Raw genomic sequence first — 12,099 nt, 5'->3', positions numbered from 1 at the left:
AGCCCACTGTTCAAGAACTAAGCTGTACCCTAATCCACAATTTTCTACTGTACGGCAACAGTATAGTTGGCAATATGCAAACAGTAACACTAAGAAAAGACAACTCGGTAGTTCTGGAGATTTCATACCTCTGGAATATACACTTCAACAAATATACAAGCTTTCCTGTAAATAAAAAGGACAAGCATTTTCATGGTGTCATCAAGTGGAAAGATTGTGAAGAGTTTGTCAGTGAATATATAATGGACCGGAATTTATTTATCTATTTATTTATTGTAGCTGAAATGGTAATAGCTTACCCGCCTTCCGAACACAATGATTTTGACATGATAATGACGGTGGCTCTCTCTCATGAGATAATCGTCATAATTTCCACACAGTTACTTTAAACCCGCCATTATCCTGCCACCCGTAAACCTTGCAGCAGTAATGCTCTCTTCCAAGTCTTCCCAGCGAAATATGCTGTTGTAGCGGTATTTTTAGTCCTGCATAATTTAAATCAAAATCACATCCTTTTTTGGTATTTAACTCCTTTTTATACGCTTTACATTTTACAGATATAAACCCATTATCATAATCGTATGACAGAATTTTTAATAGCTGACTCAATATATAGGTCAATTTCATTTGCACAATGAAGTCAGAGAAATCATTGTATGCTTATTATTTCATCTTAATAGTTTCATACCGCTTCATATTTCACTTGTACACAGCACAATGAACGTTTTTAACTGAGAGGTGCAAATCATCTCATTTTTTGGAAGCACTACCAATGGCTGTGTAGTTTCCTGTAAACCATTTTCAGACCAAAGAAAACTGTTCACTGCTCTATAAAACCGGAATATAAATGTCGTTTTTCATAACTTATTCGTTGACAGTTATATAGTCTTATACAGTTATTACATAAGAAATGTGCCAGTCGGATACATGTAAAAGGAGGCAGAAACACTGGGCGTTTTCAAGACCAGGCTTGATACGGCACTAGATACTTTTTAACTTTTAGGCAAATTAAGCTGTAGATACACTAGTCGGAGCATTGTAAGGCGAGCATTGCTGGGCTGAATGGCCTGTTCTCGCCATTATGTAATGTTATCTTATGTTATGTATGAGTGTGTTAGCTGCAGATCTGTTGTGTAATGCGGACAAAACCAAACTGGAATTACGTACTTCCAAGCATATGTTTTGTGTGGTCAGGGTTCATCATTACATCTAACTATCCAGGTGACTCACAAGGCAGAGTACTTGAGTCCATACAAGAGAATGACAAGGCTGACAACACAAGAGCCTAGCTGTGTAGCAGCTTTTAATCCAGTCTGGCAGAAGTTAAAAATAGTGACTATTTTTATTGATTTTTTTCCTGTTCTTTTTTTACTCAGAGTGTGAGTGAAGAAACATTTCTCTTTCGCTGACTCACTCGCTGACAAGGCGGCAGAGCGAGTCGAACAGAAGGTTTTAAACCTGAACAAATTAAGAACTGCCACAAACCTGTGACCATTCTGTGCCTGGGCGCATTCCCCTTTATTTCATATTTGACTTCATTGTTCAGAAGGACATAATCGGTGTTGCACTTTATAGCTCAGGAAAAAAGGAGAATGTGGTAATAATGAAATCACACTGCACTGTGAAATTACAGCTACCAGAACTTCCCAAAGATTATGTGGCTCATTACACAGAAAAAAAGGGCCGAGTAAAAATTAAGTGGTACAAGGCCTGTAGGGTGCTTCCATTAGCTGTTACGAGCCATCTGTATTTGTGTGAATTTTAATTTACTGCAAAGCGCCGTAGTTGGTAAACATAAAATTGCTGATTAGAAATGCAAGTGCTTGCTCTGGCAACCAAAGGAAACGTCGAGCCAGTAAGTAATTCCAGACAGGCACAAAATTCCCATTGATTTTCATACACGGCGCAGTGTAACATATTGTTGTCTGTAGCGCTGCGGATTCCCGGAAAGTAGGTTAAGACGTGAATGCTTCCGGCGAGCTGACGGTTAACGTTCATCGTCCTGCAAAGAGGAATTCCTGGTTGGATTGCCACAGCTCTATCGGCTTCCAGAAACCTGCCAGCCTACCTCAGGATTCCATCACACTGAGAGAGCTAGCACAGCTCAGTGCATTGGTGATGCTGCTACAAAGCCACAAAGCTTCCGGCAATGTATTTTATTTTTGAGGAGTCAGAATTTTTGCAAGGTAGCCAGTAGCAAAACAAACAAACTGAACACCCCCCCCTCCCCCCCAACCCCCCGCCCAATTTTTTTTTTCCTGGAATCAGTAGAATTCTTTCAAAACAGCTGTGAACTGAAAAAATCCAAAGGAAGCAATACTACGTTTGCTACATTGTTAGACCTTTAAATGTAACAAATACATAATAGGCATTAGATGTAATAGTTTAATGAAATGAAAAATGAAATAAAAGAATATGCACTTTACAATGAACTATTACTAGACAAACAATAATATAAAAATATGTAATAAGTTAATAATATGTGTACACAAGTACACAAATCAGAATATTCAGGGTCCTTTGCCCTTGCATAGGCTGCTCTGAACATAAAGCATCGAGTTTGTCATTTTTGCAGTTTTCTTGAAAACAGAGTAACACTTTAACATAGTTAGTGCTGCATTACATGCCATAAACGGTTGTCAGCCACATTTCCCCGAGACCACGCGATGGCCAGCATTGGTATATTCAGAGGACTGCTTATCAATCAGATCAGTTCTAAGGTAACTAATATTGTATGCCCTGTGGCTGTTATTTTGGAAAGAGGTTACTGTATGTTTTGCTAGATTGATTTATTGATTGACAGAGGCAATTATACTGGAGTGGTAAGTGTTCAAGGTGTGGATGACTGGATTCTAAAACTGCCAGCAGTAGGAAAAAAAGCAAAGACAAATTACTGTAGACGGTAAAATGAGCCTGACATACAGTAAATTCTGTTAAATTGATGTAAGATAGAATTATTAATATTTTTTTGGAATGTATACTATTCCCCATACCTAGCCCAATCTACAAATATGTGTATTGTGTGTGAATAATAACTGCAAGAAAAGTCTAACCATAACCTTAACCCAAACCATAAAAAAACTAAAAAGAGATAAGTATATAAATAAATAATAAAACAATTATTTAAAATAAACAGCGTAACCCAAAAAACAAACACACAAAGCATTTAAATAAGGATTGTATCCCTGACTGTATCCCGAACCCTAACCCTAACCTGAATGCTAACCCTAACCCTAACCCTGACCCTAGGCCTAACCATAGTCCTAACCCTAAGAATATGAATAAATAAATTAATAAATAATAAATACCATGCAAATGTATTAATATAACATTTTTTAGAAAACCATAACCTATACCCCTCATCCTAGCTCTAGTCCAAACGCTAATCCTAACCCTTTGCTTTCCCTGTGTGGGATTTTTGGAGCTGCATGTAACGGTGCTTAGTGTGTCATTCACACATTTGATACATGAGGCACGGACCCTGTCATTTTAAATGAGGTGGGCAACATTAGGCATAATGATGTTATGCGCTTGCCTCAGGGCGGAAGGGACTGGTGTGCATGGACAATCCCACAGCCGGTCACATATATACGCCCTGCCGTCGACAACATTAGCAACACCAGCCAGCAAGTGCATAATATTTCAGTCACATATAATAGCGGAAATAAACGTGGAAACGGGAGCACTGAAATCCCACGTTCAGGAGACCATTATTCCGCCTCTCCATGGCTGGATAGCCAGCTAGCCCTCCACATGCCAAATAAAGCCTGTTAAGACCAGCAACTCTATTCTAATATACGATACACTTGAACTTTCGAACAGGCATCACAGGTCCGGACAGGTACCGTGACATTTTTTCGGTAATGGGTACAGATGAACTTATTACAGGTTTGAGGAGCCTATAGGGCATTCTGGTGTTAGCATTTCTGAATTATTAAAGCATAAGGATTTTGTTCTCAGTTTGAGCAAGGCAAGGTTATTCTGAAGAGCAGAAAATGGCAAAAAAACAAGTGCGTTCATTAATTTTTTTACATTTTAGGCAGTCAGCAGGTTTTTATCCAGTGCGACTTGCCCAGCGCTCACGCATGCAGGTGGATATTTGCAGAAGCAATTCAGGTTAAGTAATTTCTCAAGGGTACAACACCATTTTTGGAAATGAACTACTGTTTCAAGCCCAGTCTCCAAACTGTTATTCCTTGATATTGTAATGTATGAGATTAAGTTAGACAAAAACATGAATATGCATCATGAATATCCAATGCATGGAGTGAGAAGCAAGAAGTAAACTTGTTAACACAGTAGTCTCCCCAACACCGCACAGCACATGGTAAAAACCTGACTTACCAGCTGACTGAACACCACTATCTCACAGCTCTACCCAATGCACGCAATACCAGATTCACATTACAGCTGTTAGACCATTCTATCTGTCATAAATAGAAACTTTATATATACAGGGAGAGACCAATTGAGAGTAACGTTGTCTTTTACAATACCGCCCTGATAATACAATACAATAAAATAAATATACATTACCATTTTTGAAACATGCATTACAAAAGCAAAGTAAAAGAAAAGTTGAATTTAAAACATTGAATCGAAAGAAACCTGAAACCCTCAATACTAATAATTTTGCCCAAATTGAGGATAACCTGTAGTTCATTCCACCGAAAACGTGTGTAGTAAGAAAAAAGAGGGTTATTAATATTTATATGGGGGTTTTGTGAGTGACCAATTATTGAGAGCGAGTATACCATTCAGTAGAGCTAAACTGTAAAAGTGAACAGATATAAGGCAGCTTATTTAACATTGCTTTGTAAATATAAATAAGGCAGCAATTTTCTTTTCTAGCTCCAAGTGAGGACAAGCCTATTCTCTAATACAATGTACAGTGGTGTGTTCTAAAACTATTGCCAGTAATAAACCTGAGGATGCATTAGAGCAGTAGACTATAATGATCAGTCTACCACTTATTAGCCTGACTGGAAATCGGGACCAGATGGACAGAAACGTCTTTTCTCTGTTCCGGTTGTTTAGCAGATGGTGTTGGAATGGTCAGGAACCCTGTTGATGAGGGAGCAGGTAGATTGCAGTGTTCTCTGTCTTTGGCTCTGACTAACTGGCTTATGTGATTCTGCGAATCAGCCTCATGAACAAAGCAACCCAAAAGGTGCCCTCCACTGATTTAGCATAGCATATCCTTCCATCCATCCATCCATCCATTTTCTAAACTGTTATTCCTGGGACCTTTTCCACAAAGCAGGATTACCGAGTTAGCTGGATAAAACCTGGTTCCTGACAAAATCTGAAGTAAAAATGGCTGTTCCAATTTAGAGTCTAATTTAGAGTTAACAGGGGATATTTCACACCTATGGACAATTTAGAGTCTCTTGTTAGTTAGCAGGGCATATTTCACACCTGTGGACAATTTAGAGTCTCCAGTTAGTTAGCATGGGACTTCAACATCAAATCAGCCAATTAAAAGGCAGAGCATCCACCTGAAACCACCAGTATTTTCCTAAACCAATAGGGTGCACAGAGGCAGTCAGGGTTTTGCGTACACCGCACACGTACGGTCTTCAGCACACTAGAACGGCCTTGGAGCCCCGCTCCTACTCCACGGTTCTCTGACTCAATTTGAAACGCATTTGAAAATCTAAACATGACACCGTATTATTACCACCAGAAGAGGCAACATATTAGATCACCGTTTTATGCGCTCGAACAAAAGAGATAAAAACGACCGCACAGTTTTACGACGCGCACTGTTCTTTTCCTCCCGGTTACAGCAGTCATTTCAGATTCCTGCTTCATGCACATAATAAAGTATAATTAATGGTACTCCGAGGCTTCTGTGCCACAAGATACTCCTGTAACATCACATTTTTCCTCATTGTTACCATGGAAACCATCGTTTGTTGTTGAGACTCCAGTGACTTGTCCCTTGCTCTGTTTCTGGCGCTGATGTCAATTAGCTAACAGTTCTTCAAATAAGCAGGACAAGTGTACTGTGCACATGAGAAATAAAACATTAGCCTCTCGTTCCCACAAGACAGATTTCAAATTCACTCGGCCCGTGGAGAAACGAAGCCATTTATGCAAGATAAAAAGCACTTTGTGATCAGAGACATTTAATCTACTTTAAACTGGAATTTAAAAAATAGGTTTTATGACGGGTAAATGCAATTAAAAGTAACAATACATAAAACACAATGCAATTATATTCTGTATTTTTCATGTAAGATTATACGCTTCTACATAAATACAACAAGCCACATCTATTTGGTTCATAAAATGTCTTTTGCTCAAGAAACAAAAATTATAAATATATTATGTCTCTGTTCATTTAGTGCTTGTTGGAACTGACAAAATCAAACGCAAGAAGAAATAAAAAATCACGTGGAGTCGTCTTCTCAATCTTGGCAGGCAGACGTGAGTCACATTCCAGAACCTGATTGGATTTTACATGAAATCGTCGTACGGAACCGGGGATGATATGTGCTCTGTGCAAATGTACTACTGTAGGTGTTACATAAAGCAATCAACCGTAGAATGTGTTTGGTTGAAAGTGATGTGTGTTCTGCGTAAATTGCTTCTTGTGACACTGGACCTTAGGATAAAAATATTCCATTCAATTCCCAGAACAATTTAATTTTAAAAGAGCCCCCTCCCTCCCCATTCTTCTGCAGGCTTCGAGCAATACGATGAATAAAATATGAGAAGCACACCACTTAGTGCTCTATTTGGCTTGAGATAATGTGTGTGACATGAACAAAATGGCATATTTTCATATATTTCAGCACTCTACAACACGCCCTACTAAGCCCACAGAGGAACAAAACAGGAAAATTAGCAGCGACCAGGCATAGACTCCAGCGCGCCAAAATCATGTTTCCATCACTCAGTGCAACATAAACAAGCTGGCTTGGTGTGAAGCTGCCATCGCGGAGCTCAGTGACACAAACAATTCGATTCAACACGGGCGCGAGCGTCAATGCATCAAATCAAATTATCTCCTGCAACGAGAGCTGTGTGGCTGAAATCTGAAGAGCTCCATCCAAAAAGGAAGGGAATAGCATGTAGGTGTGGCACAGTGGTCCTCACTCCTGGTCCTGGAGAGCCACAGGGCGTGCTGGCTTTTGTTGTTGCTCAGCACTTAATTCATCAATTAAATCAGCTAGTTACACAGTTAACTCACCTCTCAGACGTGCGAGCGTTCAAGTCAGCAAACGTTAGCAGCGAACTTTGTTTGCAGGAAAAAGTTACCATTGAACGATTTGCAATGAACATTCCATTTAGTTTGCCACCATCACCTTTTAATACAAATGAATGCCAGCTAGCTGATTTGTTGCTTACTTGCGATTAATATATATATATATATATATATATATTTGGCCGTGCTCTACCTTTTCAAACTAACATGGTGAACCGAAAATCGTTTGATTATCTTGGTGAACATTATCTAACGTTTGCCGTCTTGAATGCGAGTCTGGTTAATTGGGTCTTGATTACTGTTGTTGCTGATGCTAAAGCAAAAACAAGAACCAGCACACTGTGCAGCTCTCCAGGACCAGGAGTGAGGACCACTGGTGTAGCATCAACCAGCAGCACCTTGGCAAATATCCGTGATGTGCAATATGAATGACGGTTCAGCGCTACTGCAAATGAGATGCTTAAAATATAATGATGAGTATAACATTGAGTTGAGGATGATGAGCTGATACAGTTTCATTCACTCTTTCCAGTTTTGCAGACCTGCACATTTACAGTACACCACGGATTAACCATAATGAGGAAAATACTCATGCCTTCCGTCCGCAAAAACTTTTCTCCCAACACTGCTTGCTGTCGTTTTAACTCATTGTTTATTTAATTCCAGTTAAATATGCATTAAACCTAACAAAGCATTTCCCTTGATGGTTCATTTTAAGAGCAAGAAAAGGGGGCAAAGATGAATAAATGAACTAATGAGCTCTTGTGATTATACTGTTTTCTAGCGAACACTGAATTCATTGAACTTCCACACAGGAAAAGTTTTCAGGGGCATATCGGGACACTAAGCTTAGTAAAATGAACAGTGAAGCTCCTCTTTCTGACATTTCTGGAGTTAGAAAATGATACATGCTGAATGTGGGTAATGATATGCAAAGCATTTCACTGAATTTTTTGTTAATCACAAGCTCCCTACTTAAAATAACATTTGCAGCTTCTGATCGATACCTTCGTATTACTAATTAGCATGCATTATATCTTAATATTAACGCTGAATTTTAAATTAACACTTTATATATATCAGTAATTTGTTGTTGGGAGTGGGAGGCGGAAAGCCCACCATGGGGATTTGCTATGCCTCAGAATAACAATTTTTCAACTGTATTACTGTGCTGCTGTTTTGTTCTGGTTTCATTGAAAGTAAGGGGCGGGGGGGAGTTTTGTAAGAATATAAACACTGTAGCAGCCATTCACTACATACATGCATTGCTTATAGCCATAGTCTTAGTTTAGTTTGAATTCCTGTAGAATTTCTCCATAGCCCTCGGCGTGAGGCAGAGTGTTGAGGAAGGGCAATGGGGCAGGTGGGTGGGGTTGATATGGGTACTGTCTTATTTGGCGGGGTGATGGGTGGGTCTGGAGATTGGGAGCAGGGAGTTATGGAACAGGGTCATTATTGTGGTTTAATGTCTGATAATATATAATTTCAGACAGAGACACACTAAAATAACAAAATACAACATTAAGTACATTATATTATTGGCATTTGGCAGACGCTCTTATCCAGAGCAACATACAGTTGATTAGACTAAGCAGGAGACAATCCTCCCCTGGAGCAACGCAGGGTTAAGGGCCTTGCTCTAGGGCCCAACGGCTGTGCGGATCTTATTGTGGCTACACCAGGATTAGAACCGCCGACCTTGCGTGTCCCAGTCATTTACCTTAACCACTACGCTACAGGCCACCCAGGTGCAAAAAGCCACCGTGGATAGATCTCAGTTGAACAGCCTCCTTATTCCATTCTTTTTACATTGCGTGAAATGCCCCTTGCACTTTGCAAACAATTCACCGGTTGAAACACATTCGAGTCGGTCAGTGCCACCAGCTTGTTAAGCACAAGAGTGTTATGTAAGAGGGTGTAAGGCCTTAATGGGAGGCCAAAGAAAAGTACAGCACTGTACAATGTTTTTTTAATCAGGTGATGTTCGCTGGTCAGCACACAAAGTAACACTAATAACTCGAAACATTGTCTTACAATGCCTGAAAAATCTAATGCATAATTAAAAGGTTGTCATTTGAGGAAGAAATTTGTTCTTGCTTAATCGTCTTTGACTTTAATGTATGTTAAAAGGGTTCAGAAGGCAAAACAAAATGAAACAAATTGCTGACTATTGCTATGCATGCCAGATGTGGTTATATCAGTATTGTGTGACAAAATGAATAATGAATAATTTCAGTCTCTCACGAAACAATCAAATATTAAAAGCACATACTGTAAATGGATTGCAATGCTGAAAATACGTAACGTACTATATTTGTCGCAGGGGAATCTCCATATAGTGTGACTGTAAATATAACTATGGATTCAACACAGCACTAACACTGCTGAATTCCAAATCACTTGGATTTAATTCAGAATCAGACCACATGATTTTCACAGTTGTGGAGGAGAAACGCACTGATTACTCAATAAACTATTCTGACCCACCAAGGTGGATAGTGAATGTAAGCACCCAGTTTACTGCAGGTGTGGAAGAAAGAACTACAGGCCTGTCTCTCTGTCTACTCCTGCTGTGGAAAGGGCACCTGTAGGTGATGTGTGCCCACTGTGAAAGCCATCCTTTGGGACGTTGATTGTGCAGAACAGATGGTGAATCACAGAGGGAAACTTTGCCTTCATTCACACTTCAGTTCAGAAAAAAGGTATGAAAACGTTCCTAAAAAGGTACAGCCCAGTACTCCAGCCACCTTTTCATGTGCCCTGACTTTGATCTTGATTCGTTTTCCAGATTTTGCTCATATCATATTTCAATGGGTTTTCCCTTATTGCAGGTTCACATTGCATTATGCAATGGTCTTCCAGGGAATCTGGTCACCCTAGGAATGGGGTTGCTGTTGTTATTGGAAATTCAAATTTTAAAATTCTAAATGGGAAGCATTTGCATTTCCCTCAAACTGAACATAAAATATACTGATGTTTTAGGAATAATATGACTAAAATATGCATTAATTCTGACAAATAGGTGCAGTAAACATAGAGCAGATGATGCCTAATTGAAGCAAAAGCACACATTTATAATGTCCATATGTTCATATACTGCCTACTTTCCCTCCTTCATTTTGGGATCATGGCAATCCAACGGTCTCAGTAAAACTGGAACAGTGTAGTAATCACGCTGGGACCCCTTTGTCTCGGAGCAAAACTGTTAATCGTATCCACAAGAGTCAGCATTTTTGCCTTTGTCTATTTTTCAGTGTTATACTGACTAAAAATAATAAGCTCATTAAAATATGAATGTGTGAAGTGCTGAGAGACACAGGGGTCTGCCACAGGGCAAGAGACAACAGTGTGAAAAAATAAAACCAACTGCCAATAAGATGGCTGATACCTGGCACGCCAGAGTGCCAGTGGGATTCGGAAGCATCTCATTGCACTCCATTCATTTCCATACTACTGATGTGCTAGTGGTAAACATAACACTCCTGGACCGATTCTATTACCAAGTCTCCAAATTCTCTGTGGAATTCAACAGAGGACGCCTAGCTAAGGCAATAATGTAACACACAGACACACACACACTCGCACACACGCATACACACACACAGACACACACACACAGGTAACCCAGCCATCTACATTATTAATAGCCAAGCCTTTTAGGAGAATCCCTGCTCACAGTTGGAGCACTGGAGTGTGTTGTGCTTGAGCAGTCTTTACCTGGCTCTCAGGTAACTGAGCACATTCACCTGGACTCCGCGGTAACACTGCACACTCAACCCCTTTGCTTTGTTTTCTTTAAATTAGTCATTAATTATACGCTCTGGGCAGACATGTATTATAATGTAGACACAAGGGTATGTAAAAAAAATAAAAAACTGTCTAGCTTGTGTTAAATTTCCAATCGAGTTAACTTGTTTTATCCTGAAAATTCCCAAGACATTGTTATTGTGCAGTCACTGTGTATTGATTGTAGAAAAAATAGTTCAGTTGAAAACAACATGAGGCAGACAACAAACCAAACAGTTATTATTATTTTTTTTTAAATATCCTTTTCAAGTTTTAAAAACTTAAAAGAACACGGTGTACAGTCACCGACATCGTAGTGGGCGGGGCCTAAACGACAGAGGCAGGTAATGGGCTCAAAATGGGAGGCGCCAGGAAGCTAAACCTCCACCTCCACGAGTCATAAATACGTCATAAATCACCGAATCACAGAAGAACAAAGGGCCCGCAGCCCCTCCTCCACAGCTGGGCCTGCTCGCCAAACCAAACCGCGCCGCCCAAAGATCAAACACTATCTTCCGTATAAATTTAATAAAATGAAAATACATTCAAAACCGCATAACGTTATTGTACTGGCTTTCCGCGTTGCCTTTTCTCTTTCTGTTCTGGAAAGCCTTTTTACGCGCCCACTTCTGTCACGTTAAATACTGTGTCTGTATTATCCTCTGTTGTGTCTGCTGAGCTGTATTAATGCTCGGCGCACTGCCGGGATTTGCCGAGAAAGCAGTTCCTATAAAAACACTTCTGTCAGCTCTTTTGCCAGGTGCAGAGGAGATACACAGGATCGGAAGTGAGCGCTGTTTGAAAGGCTGTCCAGTGCCGTGACTGTTGTGGGAAGTGATTATAGAAACAGAAAATATAAATAAATAAAAAAGTCTTTAAATATTTTTTTAAAATATTCAATGCCTCTCACTGACACTAATGATGTGCGCTGCATTATACAGCAGCTACTGTAAGTAGCCATAGGGAGGATGTAGAGAAGGAACAGTACAAACAAACAGACTGAAAAAGAAACAGTGCCACATACGTATTGTTGACGGATAGGAGGCTTCAATATGGGGTTTATAATTAGCAGGGAAGTTCCCTGCATGCAGTGCTTCAGT

The sequence above is a fragment of the Conger conger genome, chromosome 5 (genome assembly GCF_963514075.1).
Source record: "Conger conger chromosome 5, fConCon1.1, whole genome shotgun sequence".
NCBI classification, from domain to species: domain Eukaryota; kingdom Metazoa; phylum Chordata; class Actinopteri; order Anguilliformes; family Congridae; genus Conger; species Conger conger.
The sequence above is the reverse complement of the archived record's forward strand: the minus strand, read 5'-3'. Positions refer to the sequence as shown.